The sequence below is a fragment of the Zea mays genome, chromosome 6 (genome assembly GCF_902167145.1).
Source record: "Zea mays cultivar B73 chromosome 6, Zm-B73-REFERENCE-NAM-5.0, whole genome shotgun sequence".
Lineage (NCBI taxonomy): Eukaryota > Viridiplantae > Streptophyta > Magnoliopsida > Poales > Poaceae > Zea > Zea mays.
The window spans coordinates 21,329,102-21,347,121 of NC_050101.1; positions in this window are offsets into that span (position 1 = coordinate 21,329,102).

Genomic DNA, 18,020 nt, shown 5'->3' on the forward strand with positions numbered 1-18,020 from the left:
GCATTAGGTATGTTCTCAGTCGAATCTCATCCCGCGAAAGTGCTATTTGATACTGGTGCAACTCATTCATTTGTCACTGCAACATGGGTAGAATTGCATAACATTTCAGTAGAGGCAATGATGCCGCCTATGAGGATTAATTCGGTTGGTGGCAAGGTACAAACAGATAAAATATGCTCAAATATAATGGTGGAAATAAGGGGGATAGGATTCCCCAGTGACTTAATAGTAATAGACACCCTTGGGGTAGATATCATCCTAGGGATGAATTGGTTAATGAAGTATGAGGCGAATGTTAGTTGTGACAAGAGGACCGTAACATTGAAGTCCCCGTCAGGAGAAGAGGTAGTGGCCGAGCTATGGATGCCTAAATCAGCGGAGGGAGCCTGTCATCAGATTTCAGTTGATAGTAAGGAGCCCAACCCGCTCGAGGCTATCAAGGTTGTGTCGGACTTTCCGGATGTGTTTCCCGAGGAGCTAACGGGCATGCCACCCGAGAGAAAGGTTGAATTTGCCATAGAGCTTGTCCCTGGTACCGCCCCCATTTCCAAAAGAGCCTATCGAGTGTCTGGACCAGAACTGGTAGAACTCAAGAAGCAGATAGATGAGATGTTAGAGAAAGGTTACATCAGGCCAAGTACCTCGCCTTGGGCCGCTCCAGTGTTGTTTGTAGAGAAGAAAGATGGTACCAAAAGGATGTGCATAGACTACAGAGCCTTGAATGAAGTCACCGTTAAGAACAAGTACCCCCTGCCAAGAATAGAAGATCTGTTTGACCAGCTCAGAGGTGCCAGCGTATTCTCGAAGATAGATCTGAGGTCAGGTTACCATCAACTCAGAATCCGACCCTTGGACATACCGAAGACGGCATTCATCACCAAGTATGGGTTATATGAGTTCACAGTTATGTCCTTCGGTTTGACAAACGCGCCAGCCTTCTTTATGTACCTGATGAACAGTGTGTTCATGGATTATCTGGACAAGTTTGTGGTAGTATTCATCGATGACATTCTCATATACTCTCAAAGTGAGGAAGATCATGTAGAGCATTTGAAGATGGTATTGCAAAGGCTTCGAGAGCATCAGTTGTATGCCAAGCTGGGCAAATGCGAGTTCTGGATTCATGAAGTCTTATTTCTAGGTCACATCATAAACCAAGATGGGTTGGCAGTGGATCCAAAGAAAGTAGCAGATATCCTGAACTGGAAAGCACCGAAGGATGTTCGTGGGATCAAGAGCTTCATTGGAATGGCCGGATACTATAGGCGTTTCATCGAAGGCTTCTCAAAGATTGCTAGACCAATGACAGCGTTACTAGCGAAGAAAGTTGAGTTTAAGTGGACCCAAAAGTGTCAGGAAGCATTTGAAGTACTGAAGAATAGATTGACTACAGCTCCTGTGCTAGTCCTGCCTGATGTTCACAAGTCATTTTCCGTGTATTGCGACGCTTCGTACACCAGATTGGGATGTGTGCTAATGCAAGAAGGAAGAGTGGTAGCATACTCATCTCGACAGTTGAAGATCCATGAGAAAAATTATCCCACACATGACCTGGAGTTGGCAGCAGTGGTTCATGCTTTAAAGACCTGGAGACATTACCTGTATGGGCAGAAGTGCGACATTTACACAGATCATAAAAGTCTGAAGTACATATTCACCCAGTCAGAGTTAAACATGAGGCAGCGAAGATGGTTGGAATTGATCAAAGACTATGAGTTGGAGATACATTACCATCCAGGCAAAGCCAATGTTGTTGCAGATGCTCTGAGCAGGAAGAGTCAAGTTAATATGTTGGCCTCGTACCCGATGCCGTATGAGTTAGCCAAAGAGTTCGACAGACTGAGCCTCGGTTTCCTGAACAGTATGCAAGGAGTAACAGTGGAGTTAGAGCCCACCTTAGAGCGGGAGATCAAAGAAGGGCAGAAGGATGATGAAAACATCAACAAGATCCGGCAGCTGATCTTAGAAGGAAGAGGCAAAGACTTTCGAGAGGATCAAGAGGGAGTAATATGGTTCAAGGACCGATTGTGTGTTCCCGACCTCAAACCTATTCGGGAGCTGATCCTAAAGGAAGCTCATGAGACAGCCTACTCCATACACCCGGGAAGCGAGAAGATGTACCAGGATTTAAAAAGAAGGTTTTGGTGGTATGGCATGAAAAGAGAGATCGCGGAATATGTCGCCATCTGTGATACCTGTCAGAGAACCAAAGCAGAGCATCAGAGGCCTGCCGGATTGTTGCAGCCATTGTGGATTCCTCAGTGGAAGTGGGATGAGATCGGGATGGATTTTATAGTTGGCCTACCTCGTACCCGGGCCGGTTATGATTCCATCTGGGTGGTTGTGGACCGCTTAACAAAGGTGGCCCATTTCATACCTGTGAAGACAACATACACCGGAGCAACGTTAGCTGAGTTATACATGTCACGGATAGTCTGCCTTCATGGTGTGCCGAAGAAGATAGTGTCAGATCGAGGAACGCAGTTCACCTCTCATTTTTGGCAGCAGCTACAAGAGGCTTTGGGCACCCATTTGAATTTCAGCTCAGCTTATCACCCGCAGACAGACGGTCAGACTGAAAGAACTAATCAGATCCTAGAAGATATGTTGAGAGCCTGTGCGTTGCAAGACAAGTCAGGATGGGACAAAAGATTACCTTATGCAGAATTCTCCTACAACAATAGTTACCAGACCAGCTTGAAGATGTCACCGTTTCAGGCACTCTATGGACGGAGTTGTAGGACTCCGCTGCATTGGGACCAGCCTGGAGAGAGACAGGTGTTTGGCCCCGACATTTTGCTTGAAGCCGAAGAGAATATCAAAATGGTTCGGGAGAACCTGAAGATAGCCCAGTCAAGACAGCGAAGCTATGCGGACAGAAGGAGAAGAGAACTGAGTTTTGAAGTGGGAGACTACGTCTATCTGAAGGTGTCACCTATCAGGGGAGTCAGAAGGTTCGGAGTTAAAGGCAAGTTAGCACCCCGGTACGTTGGACCATATCAGATTCAAACAAAGCGTGGAGAAGTGGCTTACCAACTCAACCTACCAGAAAGTTTGTCGGCAGTGCACAACGTGTTCCACGTGTCGCAATTGAAGAAATGTCTGCGAGTACCAGAAGAGCAGTTGCCAGTGGAGGGTTTGGAAGTTCAGGAAGATCTGACCTACATAGAGAAGCCAACGCAGATTTTGGAGTTTGCAGACAGGGTCACCCGGAGAAACACCATCAGAATGTGCAAAGTCAGATGGGGTCACCACTCTGAGGAAGAAGCAACCTGGGAACGAGAAGATGATCTAAAAGCCAAATACCCTGAACTCTTTGCTGACCAACCCTGAATCTCGGGGGCGAGATTCTTTTAAGGGGGATAGGTTTGTAACACCCTGAATTTGGGGGTATAAAATTTCTTTGCTCATATTCACAAATTCAGGTGTTACTTCCTTTTTTTTCATCCTTTCCCAATCTTCTCTTTCTCATTTCTATAGGAGAAAAGTGGTTATTTTATTTGTAATTATAGTCTATTAGCTCAAACCCTAAGGGAATATGAATTGTTGCATCATGTTGAACCCTAGATTTCACTTTTGTTTGGTGCATAATTCTCAAAAAGTCTAATTTGAATTTGGGGCTCATTTGAATTTGAATCAAATAGAATAAATAAAAGAAAAGGAGAAAACAATTCCAAAATAAAAGAAAAAGGCAAAGCAGCCCACTTCCCCGCCCCCCTCGGCCTTTCGGCCCAGTCGGCCCACCTCGCGCGCGCGCGCCTCTCCCCCCTCCTCTCTCTGCGCAGCAGGCCCGGCCTGTCGGCGCGGCCGCCTTCCGCGCACCCGCCTCCCTCTCTCTCTGCTCGCCCGGCCCCACCTGTCGGCGCTGCCGCCACCCCGCGCGCGCGCCCGCTCCCTCGCTCTCTCTCTGCCCATGGGCCCCCTCAGTCAGCCCCGCGTTCCCCACCCCGCGCCCGTTTTCTTCTCTCTCTCTGCGTCGCGGGCCCGGGCTGTCAGCTCCCTCATCCTCGCGTAACCGCCGCCGCGCGTGCCGCGGTCTCCGCGCCCACGTCGCGCGTGGGGCTCGCCCCACCTCGCCCTCGGCCACTTGAGCCCCGAGCCTTGCTCGCCATCTCCCCCTCCCTCATTTGCGCACCAACCGGCCCCCCTCTTCCACCTCTCCCTCGCTGTGCGCACGCCAGAGCGCCGCCGCCGTAAACCCCGCCGTTCCGAGCTCGGTTCCCGACCGCCGTTGGAGCTCCGCCGTGTCCATTGCCACGGTGAGCTTCGCCCCGACGTCCGCAACCCGGAACGCGCACCAATTTCCCCTTCCCCTCCCTATTTCTCTCTGCCCGCGCTCACCCGCCGTCCGCCGTGCAGCCGCCACCGTCGACCCGGGCCACCGTCGCATCTCCGTCGCCGCCGAGGAGTCCCCGGAGCCCGCCTTGAGGTAAAGAACCTCTCCCGCCCCTATTGGCCTTTATTTTGCTCTCTGCTGCGTTTGATTGCTCGTCGGAGTTGCTTACCACCGCCGCCGAGCCACTCTGCCGTGAGCCACCCCCCTCCGGTGCCCCTGCCCCGACCCAGACCCCACCAATGGATTCCCCGTGCCCTCCCTAACCTCCCCGGCCACTCGGATCGCCCCAAGGACCCGCAGGGCCCCCGCGCCCCTCGTCTCCGGCGAGCTCCTCCGCCGCGGGGACGAGCGCCGCCGCCCCAGCTAGCCGAAGGAGACGGGAGCCAGCCACCCCATCCCCTGTTAGAAATATGCCCTAGAGATAATCATAGAGATGAGCATATTTCTTTGTATCCATGATATATATATTGCTTAATTGAATATCCATGGAAGGCACCTTGTATTGATTAGCAATTATGTGAATTGTTTGTGAGATTCTATACTTATATGGTTATTCTAAATGATGTCCCTAGTCAGAGTCGATGACTAGCACATGTATTAGTTGATGACTACATTTCACAAGTCATGAACATGGAGATGTTAAACTAATGATGTGGGCGCATGTATGACATGAGGCTGGACCGACCCAACGTGAGATATTGTAATATAGTTCTCTTCTTGCAACATGAATACTGTATCCTTAGACCTGAGATTGTCGCATGTTCTCAAGATGTGAATTGACTTACTTAGGGACTATCAAACGCTATCCCGTAACTGGGTAGTTATAAAGGTAGTTTTGGGTTTGTCAGGAAGCATGCTATGAGGCATGGTCAGTCAAGATGGAATTTGTCCCTCTCTTTGTGAGAGAGATATCTCTGGGCCCCTCGAGTGATTGGATCAAGAAATGCATGGCCGTGCTAGGGTTAAGAGTTAACCATTGAAAGGATTCCAATTCACAGTATCGAGAAAGAGAGGTCAGCTTAGAGCCAGACCAAATATCGTGAGACAAAGGGAACAACATGTATGTAATGTAGCAATGGTTCGTCTGATATGATCTTTACGTACACATAGGAGTTGACATGTCTTGCTAGAGGCCGCTGTCAATTATTGGGCCAAGTAAGAGTACTCGGGCTATGTCTATTTGTACGTGAACCTATAGGGTCACACACTTAAGGGGAAGGAAGCCTAATTCGGATTAGATCCGAAATTAGACCGGGCTTTAGGGTTAATGATGGGCCTCGGCGTCAGAAGCCCACCATAACGCCTATATAATGAGGGGCGGGGGCGCGGTTAAGGGATAACCTAATTCGCCACCAGCGAACTAACAGCCGCCGCCCACCTCTCGCCCTCGCCAAGCCGCCGTCGCGAACCTAGCAGTTCGGTACGCGGCGCTTCCTCCCTGTACGTGTGGATACCTCGGAGGTGCTGCATCTGGAGCACTTGGACGAACCGTGCGAGGACGTGAAGGACGCCGGCGACTGCACGACACTGCTCGACGCGTTCGTCTACATCGAGACGTCTTCCGCTGCTCTGCGCGTCTAGTGGTAATTCCATGACCTATAACCGCAGTAGTTCTTGGTATTATGGGGTTGAAAATTTTGTTTTGCGCTAGTGTAGCCTCCCCGTAATCCTACAGTGGTATCAAAGGCAGGTTCTGCGTAAGTTTTAGGTCTGGATCTAGGTTCATGTGATGGATCTACTTGATGCACGGTTTGATTAGATCAATTGGTAATAAAGGGTTGAAGTAGATTACATCGGATATGACTGGAGAGATCAGTTCGTCCTTCTCTGTTGTATGCGCGACTTGCCCCTACCGGCTGGAATCACCATCGGGGCTAACTGCGTACACAACCAGCAGATTGACGTAACAGATCGACGTCATGAGTGTAATCTTATTCGGGTCGAAAGTCTCAGATTTGGGTTGATTTGATCAACCGCATGAGATTTCCAGTGGAATTTCCATACATACGATGCATGGAATCCTGTGAGGTTTTCAGGGCGCTGCCCTGAGACCCGCGGGGGGCGGCTCCCCCCTCGACCCCCCGCCCGCTGACCTGCGTGTAGTGGCGAACGTATAGAAACGTGTTTGTCTAACCTGTTTTTGCAGGACATGTGATCGGTATGGCTATTATGTGTATGTGATGCATGTTAATAAATTATTCATGACCTGCGTGTCGTGACCAGGGCAATACGGCTGGAGCCACATGTATTGTCCAAATTTAATGTAATGACCTGCGTGTCAACATGTGATGATCCAAAGCATATATGTAATTTGTTTACCAGCATACGTTAGATAGGTCTTGAAGGACTCATCACCTGGAGGATGGCATACCTATATCATGGAGATGGAGATCATCGTGATGGACAGATTATTGGAGATGGGGATCACCATGTGAAAGCAAGCCATACCGAATCACAACTGTTGTGTGAATGCCATTCTTATTGTTCTACTTGTTTATATTGCATATAATTCCTTGCGTGCGATGTTATAAGTAGGACGATCCCTCATAAATGTTTAAGTTTTAATGCCTCTCCAAACCTTGCACTATCATAAGTCTTGTACAATTGGTGGTGGGTCTATGAAATTAGGGTGCCACCAGTTTTCCTTGACTAGATAGGTTTGTATCGGATACGAACTGCAGAAAGGGTTGGTTAACTTAAACAAAGTCAACTTAATGGTTAAGGACTTTGAGGCATAAGGTTGGGAGCCGAGACATAGAGATGTCACCCAACAACAGGAGTCATATATATGATATGATTAGCAAGGAGTTGCTTACCGATCTACCTTGTCTTCTAGCGGTGATGCTAAAGCTCACTAGTAGACTTGTTAGTTGTGGATTCTGAATCACTAAGTATCAATAGAGGGATATTGATTTTAGTGGGAGTAGACTATTAAATGTTTAATATGATTTACTCTGTCATGGATATTTTTGTCTTAGTATTTTGCATTATTTTGTTGTAGATAAATGGCACCTAGCACACCAACATTTACTTTGCGATCGATTCTTGAAAAGGATAAGTTAAATGGAACAAACTATACGGATTGGATCCGTAACCTGAGAATTGTTCTCAGGGCTGAAAAAAAAGGAAGACGTTCTAGACACCCCACTGCCAGAGGATCCTGGTGAAAATGCAACTGCTGCAGCTAAAACCGCTTACAAGAAAGCAATGGATACTAATCTTGAAGTGAGTTGCCTAATGCTTGCTTGCATGGAGCCTGAGCTCCAGATGCAGTTTGAGACAAACCATGAGGTGTACGATATGATCGTGGCGCTCAAGGATATGTTCCAGACTCAGGCTAGGACTGAAAGGTTCAATGTGTCCAAAGCCTTTCTGGAATGCAAGCTAGCAGAAGGCGCAGCAGTTGGGCCACACGTAATCAAAATGGTTGGTTACAGTCAGAGGTTGGAGAAGCTAGGCTTCCCAATAAGCCAAGAGTTGGCCACTGACTTCATTTTGGCATCTCTTCCGCCCAGCTACGGAAACTTCATCACGAACTACCATATGCATGGGGCGGAGAGGGGCCTCAATGAACTATGTGGCATGTTGAAAACTGCAGAGGGGGACATAAAGAAAAGCGCTGGCAGCAGCGGCCATGTGATGGCGGTCCAAAACAAACCCAACTTTAAGAAGAAGGGTAAAACTCAAAAGAAGAAGGGCAAGGCAAAGGATACAGTATCCAAGCCAAATCAAAAGCCCAAGGCTGGACCAGCTGCAGATGCAGAGTGCTTTTATTGCAAAGAACTTGGTCACTGGAAAAGGAATTGCAAGCAGTACTTGGCCTCTATTAAGGATCGCGGCGGTAAGGGTACAGCCGCAGCAGGTACACTTGCTATTCACATTACAGAAATTTTTCTTGCTGATTCTTATATTAATTCTTGGGTATTTGATACCGGATCGGTTGCCCATATTTGCAATTCGATGCAGGGAATGATAAGAAGTAGAAGCGTGAAAAGAGGAGAAGTTGATTTCCGGGTAGGCAATAATGCAAGAGTTGCTGCGTTGACCGTCGGGACGATGCAACTCCACCTCCCATCAGGATTTATTTTGGAGTTAAATAATTGTTATCTAGTTCCTAGTATGAGTCGAAACATTATGTCTCCTTCATGTTTGATGAAGGATGGTTATTCATTTGCGAGTGAAAACAATGGTTGTGTGATCTCTAAGAATGGCATGTTTGTGGCTTTTGCATCCATTATGAATGGGTTATTCATTTTAAATCTTGATGATGCACCTATCTGTAATATTAGTGCTAAAAGGCCTCGGCCTAATGATTTAAGTCCTACCTACATGTGGCACTGTCGTTTGGGTCATATAAGTGAGAATCGCATGAAGAAGCTTCATTCTGATGGGCTTTTAACTTCGTTTGATTTTGAATCATACGAGACATGTGAAGCTTGCTTACTTGGTAAGATGACCAAGGCGCCTTTCACGGGTTTACCGGAGAGGACATTAGATTTATTGGAACTCATACATACTGATGTGTGCGGACCAATGAGTACGACAGCTAGGGGAGGATTCCAATACTTCATAACCTTCACTGATGATTTTAGTAGATATGGGTATGTCTACTTAATGAAACACAAGTCTGAATCCTTAGAAAAGTTCAAAGAGTTTCAGAATGAAGTAGAAAATCAGCGTGGCAAGAAAATTAAAGCACTGCGATCAGATCGTGGTGGTGAATATTTGAGTCATGAGTTTAGCAATCATCTAAAGAGTTGTGGAATTGTTCCACAGCTTACGCCGCCTGGAACGCCTCAGAGGAATGGCGTGTCTGAGCGACATAATCGGACTTTATTGGATATGGTTCGATCAATGATGAGCCAGTCGGACCTACCTTTGTCGTTTTGGGGATACGCTCTAGAAACAGCAGCTTTCACACTAAATAGGGTACCGTCTAAGTCCGTAGTTAAGACACCATATGAGATGTGGACTGGGAAGACTCCCAGTTTGTCTTTTCTGAAGATTTGGGGTTGTGAGGTTTACGTCAAGCGACTACAGTCGGATAAACTCACTCCAAAATCGGACAAGTGCATGTTCGTGGGTTATCCAAAGGAAACTTTAGGATATTACTTTTACCACCGGTCAGAGGGCAAAGTGTTTGTCGCCCGGAACGGTGTGTTCTTAGAGAAAGAGTTTCTCAAAAGAGAGAAAAGTAAACAAAAGGTGTATCTTGAAGAAGTTCAGGATGAGCCAGTGGGACAAGATTCAACAAGTGATGCTAATGTAGCAGAACAAGTTGAGACGTCTATGGCAAGAGAATCACCACCACAACCACGAAGGTCAGCAAGGCTTCGCGAGGCACGAGGAGAAGTGCTATTGTTGGGCAATGGGGAAGTGTTGTTGTTAGACAACGACGAACCTGCAACATATTCAGAAGCGATGATGGACCCAGATTCCGAGAAATGGCATGTCGCCATGAGATCCGAGATAGATTCCATGGGAGAAAATCAAGTTTGGAACTTGGTTGACCCGCCTGATGGTGTTAGACCTATAGAATGCAAATGGATCTATAAGAAGAAGAAAGACATGGATGGAAATGTTCACATCTATAAGGCTCGACTTGTTGCAAAGGGTTTTCAACAAGTTCAAGGAGTTGACTATGACGAGACATTCTCGCTAGTAGCGATGCTTAAATCTATTCGGATCATTCTAGCTATTGCCGCATATTTCGATTATGAGATTTGGCAGATGGATGTCAAAACAGCTTTCCTTAATGGAAACCTAGATGAGGACGTGTATATGATACAGCCCGAGGGTTTTGTCGATCCGATCAATGCTGGAAAGATATGCAAACTTCAGAAATCCATTTATGGGTTGAAGCAAGCATCTCGGAGTTGGAACATTCGTTTTGATGAAGTGATCAAAGGGCTTGGTTTTCATCAGAATGAAGAAGAAGCTTGTGTTTACAAGAAGGAAAGTGGGAGCGCTGTTGTATTTCTGATCTTGTATGTGGATGACATATTATTGATTGGGAATGACATTCCTATGCTGGAGTCCGTCAAGGCTTCACTGAAAAAGAGTTTTTCTATGAAGGACTTAGGGGAAGCAGCATATATTTTGGGCATAAGGATCTATAGAGATAGGTCGAAGAGGCTTATAGGATTAAGTCAAGATACGTACATTGACAAGGTTTTGAAACGATTCAACATGGAACAGTCCAAGAAAGGGTTCATACCTATGTCACATGGTAAACACCTTAGCCAGATGCAATGTCCTGCAACGGCTAATGAGCGGGAGCGCATGAGTAAGGTACCATACGCCTCAGCAATTGGTTCAATCATGTATGCCATGATAAGTACACGCCCAGATGTTTCATACGCTATAAGTGCAACGAGTAGATACCAGGCTGATCCAGGTGAGGATCACTGGACAGCGGTAAAAGGCATTCTTAAGTACTTAAGAAGGACTAAAGATATGTTCCTGGTATATGGGGGTAAGGAGGAGCTCGTTGTAACTGGTTACACCGATGCTAGCTTCCAAACTGACCCAGACGAGTTAAAATCGCAATCAGGTTTTGTGTTCACAATAAATGGTGGTGCTGTTAGTTGGAAGAGTTCCAAACAGGAGACTGTGACTGATTCTACAACAGAAGCCGAGTACATTGCAGCTTCTGAATCTGCGAAGGAAGGTGTTTGGATAAGAAAGTTCCTCATCGAGCTTGGTGTGTTTCCTAATGCATCTAGCCCATTGAACCTCTACTGTGACAACAATGGGGCTATTGCGCAAGCTAAGGAGCCAAGGAACCACCAGAAAAACAAACACGTACTGCGGAAGTTTCACCTCATACGGGAATTCATTAGGCGGGGTGAGATAAAGATATGCAAAATACATACGGATTTGAATGTTGCTGATCCTTTGACAAAACCTCTTCCACAACCTAAGCATGAGGCACACGTGAGATCTATGGGTATTAGATATCTTCTAGATTAACTCTAGTGCAAGTGGGAGACTGTTAGAAATATGCCCTAGAGATAATCATAGAGATGAGCATATTTCTTTGTATCCATGATATATATATTGCTTAATTGAATATCCATGGAAGGCACCTTGTATTGATTAGCAATTATGTGAATTGTTTGTGAGATTCTTTACTTATATGGTTATTCTAAATGATGTCCCTAGTCAGAGTCGATGACTAGCACATGTATTAGTTGATGACTACATTTCACAAGTCATGAACATGGAGATGTTAAACTAATGATGTGGGCGCATGTATGACATGAGGCTGGACCGACCCAACGTGAGATATTGTAATATAGTTCTCTTCTTGCAACATGAATACTGTATCCTTAGACCTGAGATTGTCGCATGTTCTCAAGATGTGAATTGACTTACTTAGGGACTATCAAACGCTATCCCGTAACTGGGTAGTTATAAAGGTAGTTTTGGGTTTGACAGGAAGCATGCTATGAGGCATGGTCAGTCAAGATGGAATTTGTCCCTCTCTTTGTGAGAGAGATATCTCTGGGCCCCTCGAGTGATTGGATCAAGAAATGCATGGCCGTGCTAGGGTTAAGAGTTAACCATTGAAAGGATTCCAATTCACAGTATCGAGAAAGAGAGGTCAGCTTAGAGCCAGACCAAATATCGTGAGACAAAGGGAACAACATGTATGTAATGTAGCAATGGTTCGTCTGATATGATCTTTACGTACACATAGGAGTTGACATGTCTTGCTAGAGGCCGCTGTCAATTATTGGGCCAAGTAAGAGTACTCGGGCTATGTCTATTTGTACGTGAACCTATAGGGTCACACACTTAAGGGGAAGGAAGCCTAATTCGGATTAGATCCGAAATTAGACCGGGCTTTAGGGTTAATGATGGGCCTCGGCGTCAGAAGCCCACCATAACGCCTATATAATGAGGGGCGGGGGCGCGGTTAAGGGATAACCTAATTCGCCACCAGCGAACTAACAGCCGCCGCCCACCTCTCGCCCTCGCCAAGCCGCCGTCGCGAACCTAGCAGTTCGGTACGCGGCACTTCCTCCCTGTACGTGTGGATACCTCGGAGGTGCTGCATCTGGAGCACTTGGACGAACCGTGCGAGGACGTGAAGGACGCCGGCGACTGCACGGCACTGCTCGACGCGTTCGTCTACATCGAGATGTCTTCCGCTGCTCTGCGCGTCTAGTGGTAATTCCATGACCTATAACCGCAGTAGTTCTTGGTATTATGGGGTTGAAAATTTTGTTTTGCGCTAGTGTAGCCTCTCCGTAATCCTACATCCCCGCCGTCTATATTAGATCGGACGGCACGGATTCAAATAACCCGAACCCAACCTCAACCGTCCGCCCAAGATCCAATGGCCCAGAGCCGTTTCCCCCGCGCCCCGCCTCCCTGCCAACTGGGCCCCGCCTGCCAGTCGCCCGCGCCCGCGCTGCCCGCCCGGCCCCGCCTGTCAGCCGCTCACGCCGCCGCGCGCCCGCGCGCCCGCCGCGGGATCTAATCCTGGCCGTCGATCTGAGATCCAACGGCTGTAGGCGCCCGATACCCCTTCGCCCGCGCATTTTCTTAAAGAACCCCCCTGTTTTCTGGAAATTGCGTCCGCCGTCCCTGGTTTCTCGCAGTTAAGTCCTCAGCCCTTTTATTTAATTCAAAATAGGTCCTTAGGGTATAATTTTAACCCCTAAACTTGTAAAATTCATAACTTTGTCATATGAACTCCAAATTAGGTGCTTCAAATTGCAAAATGTTCATAATATTATTATCTATCTGTTTATGCAATGTTTCCCTGCTGTTTCCATGTCCCAATTAATGGTTAATCATTAGGATAAAGTTAATGTTATGGGAACCCTATTTGAGATAAATAAGAGATAGTAGACTTTAATAAAAGTTGGAGCACTTAAGTTTATGGACTCAAACACTTAAGTTTAGGAACTTAAACCAGATAATTATTTAATCCCACCACTGACTTGAACCTGATTAGTGGATAATGAATCACTTTGTATAGTCCTCTACCCCAGACCTAGGGAACACTAGAGTGCCTATCCCTTTTCTGTTATGAACATGTGACCTCTCTCTGCTGCATATGTTTGGTATTTTGTTTTTGTTTGTTATTTTCCCAAGTGCATAGTGTGAATGATTGCTTTACGTAGACAACGAGCAGTCTGTGTTTCCCGAGGCAGTTGCAGAGGAAGTCACTGATCAGCAGTTTGGTGAAGGCAAGTGTCCTCTGTCCCATTATGTCCTATTCATTTATAACTTACTACCCCGCATTACTTACTTGAAACCTAAGGATTGACTAGCTTTACACTTTACTTTATCCTTGATGACCTTATGGGCTGTTATGGTTAGCACTCTGCTATTGCCTTAACTTAATCAATGAACATGATGTGACTATTTATGATACTGTTATCCTGATGATGTTGATGATCTTGTGATACTCTAGGGGGCTCAGGCTGTTTCCTGAGTACCTCTCCGTAAGGACCTGTTCGTTGAGAGACCACCCGGGATAACAGTGCAACCATGAGGGTGAAATGGGATGCCCTTAGCTGATTAATTAGATGAACTAGAGGTGTAGTTGCTTAGCCGTCGTGCCGTCAATGGGGTCCAGGCACAGTGCTTGCTCTGCCGAGGCTGAGTGCCGAGGTTCTTTCGTTTTGCTCTTTGTTAGTCACTCTCCTGCGGGAAGGGGTACTGTGTTTATCAAACTGGAGAAACCTAACGGGCAGCTATGATCTCTAGGGAATCTTTGTAAAAGCTACGTAGTGATTCCCTGCCGGACCACCTAGGTAGTGGTCAATGGGGATTAGCTCTCCCCGGGTAGAAAGGGAATCACGGCTCATGGGTAAAGTGTGCAACCTCTGCAGAGGGTAGTGAAACTGATATATCAGCCGTGCTCACGGTTAAGAGCAGCCTTGGGATCCTCTTTGATTAGAGATACAGATGGTTCGAGATACAAGGATTATGTTATGGTTTTGGTTCGACGGTGATGATGATGTTCCTCGATGAGGAAATGGTTTACGGGTTGGTTAATGCTAAAATCTGGCTTCTACTAATGATAAATACTTGACCAACTAAAAGCAACTGCTTGAGCCTAACCCCACATAAAGCTAGTCCACTTCAGCCAAACGGGACATTTGCTGAGTACGTTGATGTGTACTCATCCTTGCTTTACCACAAAACACCAGGTTGTCCACATTGCAACCACTGCTCAGGAGGAGACGAAGTCGTGGAAGGAGACTTCCAGGAGTTCCAAGACTACGACGAATTCTAGGTGTGGGTTGGCGGCAACCCCCAGTCAGCTGCCTGTGGAGGCCTTATCTTTACTGCGTTTCGCTAGTACTTTGATTTACCTGTTAAGACGATGACTATGTGGATGTCTATGACTCTGTGATGTAATAAGTTAATACTCTTTTATGTTATTATTCGAGCATTGTGCGATGATGTTCATTTATGTAATCGCTGTGTACGTGAGTTCTGATCCTGGCACGTACATAGTTCGCATTCGGTTTGCCTTCCAAAACCGGGTGTGACAGGCTCCCTCTCCGGAATCGAACCCTAATTCTCCGTCACCCGTCACCACCATGGTAGGCCCCTATCCTACCATCGAAAGTTGATAGGGCAGAAATTTGAATGACGCGTCGCCTGCACAAAGGCCGTGCGATCCGTCAAGTTATCATGAATCATCGGATCGGCGGGCAGAGCCCGCGTCAGCCTTTTATCTAATAAATGCGCCCCTCCCGGAAGTCGGGGTTTGTTGCACGTATTAGCTCTAGAATTACTACGGTTATCCGAGTAGCACGTACCATCAAACAAACTATAACTGATTTAATGAGCCATTCGCAGTTTCACAGTTCGAATTAGTTCATACTTGCACATGCATGGCTTAATCTTTGAGACAAGCATATGACTACTGGCAGGATCAACCAGGTAGCACGTCCTCGCAGACGGGCCAGCGCCGGCCTCCGCGCGGAGGCGTCGTGCCGGGCTGGCCGTCGTTCATTCGGGCGGACCGATTCTTGGGCGCGTGACGCCAACGCGTCTCCGGCCTTCAGCGTGAGCCACATCCGAGACAAAAAGCGCCAGCGAGGTGTCCTCGGTGCCGCCGGCCATAGGCCGACGGCGGCACGAGGCAAACGCCGCGGGCGCTCTCGAGCCGACGAGCCGCACCCCGGGGGGTGAGCTCGACGAAGGCAACGTGTATCGAGCACGGCTTCCCGTGGGACGGGTAGCAGCACGCAAGCACTTCTCAGCGCAGCAGGCATAGGATGCCCGCACGAGCGATGGGACACGGGCGCCGGGAGTCGGCCGCACGGTAGCGGGGGTCCTCCAAGCAGTCACGGGTCCAAGACAACTCATGCGCTAGCGTAGCCGCTACGGTCGAGCCATCCAAAGCATCCCTCCGCGCTGGGCACGGCGGGTCTGCTTGCGAGGACGGCGACCGAAGGTCCACCGAGCGCGGGAGAAACGGAAAACGCATCGAGCAACGGGCCATCCCACGGTGCAGCCACTCGTCCAGGGCGTCTGGCCGGCGGTAGCCAGCCATAGCCGGTCGTGGCTGCGTCACGGCCGAACCATGGCCGGCCAGGCAGCCAACAGCGCCAGCCGGAGCTGGGCGCGGTAGGGTGCCGACCGGCCACGGCTAGGCCGCGAGGGGGTGCGGGGCTCGGCCGAGGAGACCTGGAGGAGATGCTGGAAACGCTATGGTTTCAGCAGCGTTTCGCCCGGGTTTCGGCTGCACGAGTTCCCTACCCCCTACTATACCTAAGGGGCATACCCCCTCCCAGGACTTCGGGGAGTCCTGCCTTCAGAAAACCAGGGCATTTTCCCAGGACCCCACGAAACCCATCTAAGATGGCTGGACACAGCGTTTTTGCTCAGAATCAGGGGTTTCGCTAGCGTGACCCGTTTCCCTCTCGGGTGGACCCGAACTTCCACGTCTCACGCGGGGGGACCACGGGAGGGTCCCGTGCCCATCCACGTGCCCGTTTTCGCGGCCGTGCCCGAAAATCCGTTTTTGGCCCGTTCGCCATGGCGAACCCCTCATTTTCACCCAAAACGCAAGGCCGAACAGCCCTGCCGCCCGTTGCCTTGTGTCTCCTCCCGTTTTTCCTCCGTTCCACCGTGCCCTTCAACCGAGACCTACGTAGCAGCCTCGGTGTCCTTCCACGCGCTTGGACTTAGCCCGTTTTCGCGGCCGTGGCCGAACCGTTGTTTTCGGCCCGCGCGGCATGGCGAACACCTCGTTTTCAGCCCAAACGCAAGGCCGAACAGCCCTGCCGCCCGTCGCCGCGCGCCTCCTCCCGTTTTCCCTCCGTTCCACCTTTACCTTCACTCCAGACATGCGCTCTAGGTTCGGTGTCTTTCCACACGCTGGGACTTAGCCCGTTTTCGCGGCCGTGGCCGAACCGTTGTTTTCGGCCCGTGCGCCATGGCGAACCCCTCGTTTTCAGCCCATACACAAGGCCGAACAGCCCTGCCGCGCGCCTCCTCCCGTTTTCCCTCCGTTCCACCTTGCCCTTCACTCAAGACATGCCCTTTAGGTTCGGTGTCTTTCCACACGCTTGGACTTAGCTTATTTTCGAGTTCGTGCCCGAGCCTCCGTTTTCGGCCCGTGCGCCATGGCGAACACCTCGTTTTCAGCCCAGACGCAAGGCCAAACGGCCCTGCCGCCCGTCGTCGCGTGCCTCCGTGTCGTTTTCCCTCCGTTCCACTGTGCCCTTCACCCAAGACATACACATTAGCATCAGTGTCTTTCTACACGCTTGGACTTAGCTTATTTCCGAGGTCGTGCCCCAGCCGCCGTTTTCGGCCCGCGCGCCATGGCGAACGCCTCGTTTTCAGCCCAAACGCAAGGCCGAACAGCCATGCCGCCCGTCGCCACGCGCCTCCTCCCGTTTTCCCTCCGTTCCACCTTGACCTTCACTCCAGACATGCACTTTAGGTTCGGTGTCTGTCCACATGCTTGGACTTAGCTAATTTTCGAGGTCGTGCCCGAGACTCCGTTTTCGGCCCGTGCGCCATGGCGAACACCTCGTTTTCAGCCCAAACGCAAGGACGAACAGCCCTGCCGCCCGTCGCCCCGCGCCTCCGTGCCCGAGCCTCGGTTCGTCGCGTGCCTCCGTGTCGTTTTCCCTCCGTTCCACTGTGCCCTTCACCGAAGAAATACACTTTAGATTCGGTGTCTTTCCACATGCTTGGACTTAGCTTATTTTCGAGTTCGTGCCCGAGCCTCCGTTTTTGGCCCGTGCGCCATGGCGAACACCTCGTTTTCAGCCCAGACGCAAGGCCGAACAGCCATGCCGCACGCCTCCGTGTCGTTTTCCCTCAGTTCCAACGTGCCCTTCACTCAAGCCATACATACACCTTAGCTTCGTTGTCTTTCCATTCCACACGCTTGGACTTAGCTTATTTTCGGGGTCGTGCCCGAACCTTACTTTTCGCCCCCTGCGCCATGGGCGAACCCCTCGTTTTCGGCCCAAACGCAAGGCCGAACAGCCATGCCGCCCGACGTCGCGCGCCTCCGTGTCGTTTTGCCTCCGTTCCACCGTGCCCTTCACTCAAGACTTACACATTAGCTTCGGTGTCTTTCTACACGCTTGGACTTAGCTTATTTCCGAGGTCGTGGCCGAACCGTTGTTTTCGGCCCGCGCGCCATGGCGAACGCCTCGTTTTCAGCCCAAACGCAAGGCCGAACAGC